The 6,463-nt window shown below is 50.2% G+C and overlaps 1 protein-coding gene across 1 annotated transcript in view; it reads left to right on the top strand.

Annotated features, from left to right (window-relative positions):
* The window catches only part of LOC141972152 (uncharacterized), a 50,734-nt gene that overhangs the window by 33,329 nt on the left and 10,942 nt on the right, over nt 1-6,463 (top strand). The window lies entirely within an intron of this gene.

Here is a 6,463-nt window from a genome sequence, read left to right as displayed (position 1 = left end):
ACGTGCCCTGAGTTTTCTCGGCACTCAACCCTCCTCCGGCACTGACCCCTCCTCCCTGCTGTCCCCAGGATTTTGCCCTCTGGTTTTAAGTGGTTTAAGTGCCCACCCCCCAGCACCCGAGCCATGTCTGCTAGAAGGTTCCCCCCGTTCCCAGCTGTGTCTGCCCCATTTCATCCCAACCTCCCCCAGCCAGCTCTGGGCTCTGGATCCAGCAGCAGGAGGGTTTGCAATGCTCCTTATGGAGGTTTACACCTTCTGGAAAAGCCGAGTCTCATCTCGCAGGTATCCAAATGTGAATCCCCACTATACAGAGACACCCCCAGAGTGCTTGCAGAGGGCATGAAGCCTCCTTTCCCCTGACAAAATAAGGAGTTTTGAGAGATTGTGCACACTGAATAGCATGCTCTGGCTGGACTCTGTACCAAAGTCATGTCCCTGAAGCCATCACGCATATGAACGCACAGCCTGTACTCTGGGAGTATCACCTAACATAAAGAATAAGAGGATGGTGGTCCAGAAACCGCTGTAGCCCCTGAGATTAAGCTGCAAATACACTCAGGTTTCGGGCACCCCCCCCTGCTGTGTTGATTCTCATCCTTAGTTTAAGGGAATTTGGGGAATTTACAGACCAATCTGATGTGGGTGATGGTTTAGCACAAACTCCCAGGTTTGTGCTAAACCTTCTGTTGCGGTTTAAACCCAGTCAGCAGCCAAACACACAACTGGAGCAGTAAAGGTTAGGGAGACTCACAGATTGAGATAAAAACAATTTGATTGAAATGAAATAAAATAATAATGATACTAATAATAGTAACAATAGAATATACAAATGTGTGATGCATGATGCGACTGCGCACCACCCGCTGACCAATACCCAGCCCGGTCCCAGCTAGCAATCCCAGAGAAGGGAAAATCCCAAAACTGCAATCCAGTTTCCTGGCCAACCCTCCTCTATGCACTGAGCATGATGTTATATGATATGGAATATTTCATTGGTTAATTTGGGTCTGGTACTCTAGCTCTGCTCCCTCCCAGCTTCTTGTACACCTATGCACAGGCAGGCCATAAGAAGTTGGAAATTCCTTGATTTCTTAGCAACAGCTGAAAACATAATTGTTTTATCAACATTCTTCTGATACCAAATCCCATACTGAATCCAAACCACAGACTATTCTAGCTCTTAAGAAGGAAAATTAGCTCTATCTCAGCCAAAACCAGGACATGTCCCCATGCTCCAACTATAGTTCAGGTTTTCAGTGAATATTGTCACCTGCAAGCAGTGGGATGGGGTGCAACGGGGCCCTCGGGATGACCTGTGGGTTTTTGCATCCCAAGGCTGGGGTTGGAGGCAAGGAGCCTGTCCAGACTCTGGGGCTGGTGCAAGGAGAGCAGAGCATCACTGAGCCCTGGGGCCAGGACACATCAGAGATGATGGAGCTGGGCATGGTCATGCCTGGCAGAGGGAGCAAAGAGGGGAGCTCCGCGCCTCCCAATGCCTCAGCCAAGGACTGTGCAGCCCCTTTCCCTTCTCAGCTCCTGGCCAGGGAGGAAGGTCACCCATCCTCCACAGGCGAGTCCTTGCCTCAAACTCCCTCCCTGGGCAGTTCCTGGTCCCACACAGTCCACATTGCTCCACTGGATACAGCCCGGCCCCTATATAAAATCCTTACTGCCTTGCGGTGGAAGATGACAATTAATTTTCAACCAAGTTTAAGCCTTTCCTAACGAGAGCTCCCCCATCTTCTCAGTTCTCTGCTCTCACTGTGGGATGCTCATGCCAAGAAGAGGAGACCCAATAGCTTCCCTGCCCACCTCCAGCTCCCTGTAGTCTGAATGTCATCTTAGGGGCTGCAGGAAGGTTTGTCACCCCCCCCCCCCCCCCCCCCGGTAGTTAAGGTGCAGCTCTTGGGATGACACAGCATGGAGGCACAACATCTTGCCACCATGATTTCCTTGCATAGCTACTAGTACCCTTCAGCCTAGAAACATGAGCCTGGATGGTCCAACATCTCCTTGTGAAGCCATGTAAGCACCATGCAAGAACTGTGAAGCGAGAAAAACAGAGTGAGGTTGTATCCCTGCAGGCTTGCATAGAATGGGCTGGGTTGTGAAGTCTTGCAAGGTGTGGAATGCATGATGGAAAAGTGGAAATCACTGATGCCCAGGGTAAACAAGTAATTTTCGGCCAGTAAGACAGTATGCAGAGGGCAAAAAAACCCACCCTCAAACCATGCTCCACTTCCAGCATTTCTATCCCAGCAGCTGCATTTTGAAACCCAACCCTCACTGCATTTGTTGAGAGCAAGTGGAAAGGGCGGGGATTGTGTGTTCATAGTCTCAGTGGTGGAAGGGTGCAAGAGCTTTGCAGGCATCACAGCTTGGACAGTCTTGGACTGCAAGCCATGCTGACATCCCTCATGGACCCATTTTTAAGGGTTCTGTGAGCAGAGACATGCAAGCAAGTTTGGGGTTGAGGGATGCCCATTTTGACCAAGAGATCATTGTATAACTTACTTATCTTTAACTCCTAAGAATTAAAGATAAGTTATACAGCATTTCCTGCTGAGTCTGAGATGTGTTTGATCCAACCCAGCCAGGAGGTGAGGTCAACATGCAAACCAGGCCACTTCTGATGGTCTGCAGCCTCCAAGCATCTAGACTTCTTGTCTTAAGCATGTTCCCTTTAGCATCTGCTTTTAGATGCATTATTCATGTTTTTGCCTAATTTCTCTTTGCTCATCAGCTGACAGATCAGCCCCCACAACCCTCCCTGGGGCAGCAGCTTCCAGAAGCTCCCAGCTTTTTGTGCATTCTCTGGACCCACTCTAGTTGTAGTACACCCTTCCTGAGATGTGGTGACCAGCACTACACACACTACAAAAGGCATGGAAGAATCATGACTGTATAGTGCAGTAAAATTATACCCCCTGGTTTGTCTTGTCCTCAGTGGTCTTCCTAGGGTATGCAAGGTTTTGTTGAGTTTATTTTGGCTGCTGCAGCACACAGAGATATTGATTTTGAAGAACTCATTTGCAGCTGCCTACTGGAGAAGGTCAACAAAGCCAGACATGGTTGCACCGTGAATTTCCTCTCATTGCATTTCACAGATGTGCAGCTAGATGGCAGAAAATTACCTCATTATTCGAAGGCAAGCAGCTGGAAACAGACTGCCTTGCAGTCTCCAAACTTGCTTGCACCTTCCAGGGAGAACAAAGAGATCATGTATGAGCTGAGCATCGTGAACTGTTCTCTGCAAGGTGGGGGATGCAAGATGGGAGGAGCAATCAGAATCTTCTTGTGTGGCTTGTTCTTCTCTGCTGCCTGCTGCCAGTGACTGTCATGGCAGCCCAGCACAGATACCTGCACTTCAGCACTTGGAGTTTTTGCAAATGACTGCCAGCATCTCCGTGGTTCAGCCCACCACGGCTGATGCAAAGCAGACTCATCTTGTGTTACCCCTTGGCCTTCTCATCTCAGCATCTTCTGCTGATATGAAGCATCCAAAATCTCTCATCCTCCCCTTCGACAATGAATTAATTGGCTGCAAACTCTGTCTAGATAAATGTAAAGAAGGGATCCCAGGGAATAACCTGAGCTGGGGAGAATCCATCAGTCATAACAGGGATGGAGGCAGCTCACAGCTTGACATGTTTTTGTATAAATGGATCCACCCCAGAGCCCCTGAGGATCCTTGGGGTTCTGGATCTGGCCCAGGCAGCCAAGCAGCCCCAGCTGCTCTTGCAGACCCTCCAGGGGCAGAGTCCAGCCCCACCAGGACTGGGAGTGGGGGGAGATGTAAGCTGCACTCAGTGTCATGGCCGCGACTGGGAGTAGGGGAGGAGGATACAGAGCAAACTGCTGCCTGCCCAGACACGGACCCCCCCACCCTTCATCTACCCATCCTTTGGTGTCCTCCATACGGAACCTCCACCAAGGGCCTCCCTCAGGAGACCCCTCCCAGGGGATCATCACTGCCACAATACTCAGGAGGCACAAAATTGGAGAGCCCATGGAGAAGTATCTCTGTTAGCAATGGCCATTGCCTTATTTATCACCTCCCAGAGAAGTCAGCATGGCTGATGGGTCAGAAGCATCAGTGTCCTGGGACAGCAGGGCATGGACTGGAGTCGCCCCCAGGGCCCATTTGCAGAGGGCTCTGAAAGGAACTGCAGGTACAGGCTGGAAAATGTGTGTAGGATCAGCTCACTCCAACCTTGGATGTTTTGGAGACCTGTGTGTGGGTGGCAATTCCTTTTTGCAAAGGTGCCATAATGTTCCTCAGTGCCATTAGACACATGCACTCAGTCACCCAGATCCCATTTCTACCCTTAAAAAGAGCTTTACCCCACTTCTAACCTTTTCTTGCCACCTCCATGGGCTTTAAACACAACCTGAAGGATGGGCAGGTTGTAGTCAGTGCCCAAGGAGATGTTGGGTGGTGGGTGGACTGCCTGTCCCACCACAACGGTGGCTGGATCTCCTGTCTCACCACCCAGCCCTCTGCAAAGAGCCAACCAAGCACCCCTGGTCGAATATCCAGGTTACATCAAACTGAAGCAACCCAGGGATATGTCCAGAATGGCTCATCTGCGGGGCAGATGAAGGAGTGGGAGGCTCTGCAGCAGCCAGAGATGGCCACCCAGCCATGCAAGGGAGGACCCTGGAGATGAACTTCTCTAAACCATTCCAGGAAAGGGCTGAAAAGGAAACTGTTTCCTAGGCAGGGCATAACTCTGGGCCACAGCTTCAGAAATGAGAAGAAAGAAAAGCTAACTTTGCAAAGCCTGCTGCGTGTATCTCTGTTACACTCATTAGGGACATTAAGGGAATGACTTACCCTGCTCATTAGCAGGACCAAGGCAGTTAGGGGTCACCACAGGATGTCCTTGTGGCCTAAGGCAGAACTGCTCATTCTGATGTGTTTTCATCTCTAAGTGCCTGAAATAAGATGTGCTGCAGCTGACAAAGGGGTGTTCCTGCAGCACAAAGGGGACCATGCATTGTATAACCCAGGTCATGGTGCCAGGACTTGGGTGCCTGGTGGGACAAGACTTGCTGAGATAGCTTTGGGAGACTGCATAAGGGGTGAAGGATCCAGCCCTGCTGTAGTCCTTACCCCCCTCCAGAAGCATCTAGGAGTGCATCTAGGGGTGTCGTGAGGCTCTCAAACCCAGGGAGAAACATAAAGCTGGTGTTACTGCCAGTAACACACTTCTGTGAGAAGTGGAAACACAGAAGTCGGTGTAGAGGACAGGCATGGAGTGGTAAGAGATGGGGCACAACAGAAAGCCCAAGGCTATCAGCAGCTCAGTGACTGTCAGCTTGCAGGCCTGGCTCTGGACAAAAATAATTTTAGGGGTAACAAAGAAAATGTATGCAATGCGGAGCAAAGTGCCATATCTAGTTGGTTTGGGTGCAATATTGCTTTGCCAGCAGATAAGGGAAGAGCAAAGTGTGATGGTATGTCAGAAAACATGTGAATCTGAAAATGGAAGGTGATTAGGAAGAAGAAATCCCATCAACATCACCCTCTTCCCAGGAAAAAGCTTGGACCTCCAATGACCCACTGCTAAGACCCCTTGCATGAGGAAGACTGGTGCCATTGACCTTCAGGTTGAGAGAACAGCAGAAAAGTGAGCATAGGACCTAGAAAAGTGGCAAAAACTAGGGACTGTGTGCCCTGGGCAACTCCTTTTTAGTGCAATAGAGCCCAGGACCAACCCTCATCCATGGAGGTATTAACAGAAAATTCCCAACATCAACAACTAGACAATGAAATGTTCATGCAAGGCTTACTACGGGTTTAACACAAAAAGTCACTACTCAGAGAAGTGCTTCCACAAGCCTTAAACACTCCTGTGTACATACCACAGCCATAGACTTGGGCAGAGTCTTGTCTGGCCCTAGTTTGCAAGTGTCCTGCACACTGTAGGATCAACTTTTACTTGGTAGTTCTCCAAGCTTTGTGCCTGTTCGGGCTCCTCATGTACTCATTTCCCTTGGCAGATGTTGGCCACACATGGTGCAAGCCATCTTCTGTTTTCCATCGTGGCTCATCCTTTCAGAGCACACCAAGCCTTCATCTAGGTCCCTGTGATGCAGTGTGCACCCCGTTTCCTCCCTCCCCTGCCTTGCAGATGTTCATGCTTTTACCCCACTGCAGCCACCGTATCTATCACATCACTCAGCCTATTTCCTCCTGGCCCTTCGTAAGCAGGACTGTCCTGGACACGTGGCAGGGTGCTCGCACAGGGTCCTTCTTGGCTGCTCATACCACTTGGGTTGGCGTGAGGCACGGTGGTACCCAGTGCTTATTTCTATGACCAGAGCTTGTTAAACCTGCTGCCAGCATCCCTCTGCATGGCTGACTCACCCCTCCATGCCCTCCAAACCCTTCACAAGAAGACCCTGTTCTCTGAGAGGCCCCAGGAGACCAACGTCAAGGACACAAGGCACAGGAGCA

Source organism: Athene noctua, chromosome 31 (genome assembly GCF_965140245.1).
Source record: "Athene noctua chromosome 31, bAthNoc1.hap1.1, whole genome shotgun sequence".
Taxonomy (NCBI): Eukaryota; Metazoa; Chordata; class Aves; order Strigiformes; family Strigidae; genus Athene; species Athene noctua.
Note: the sequence above shows the minus strand (reverse complement) of the source record. Positions and strands in the feature narration are given on the sequence as shown.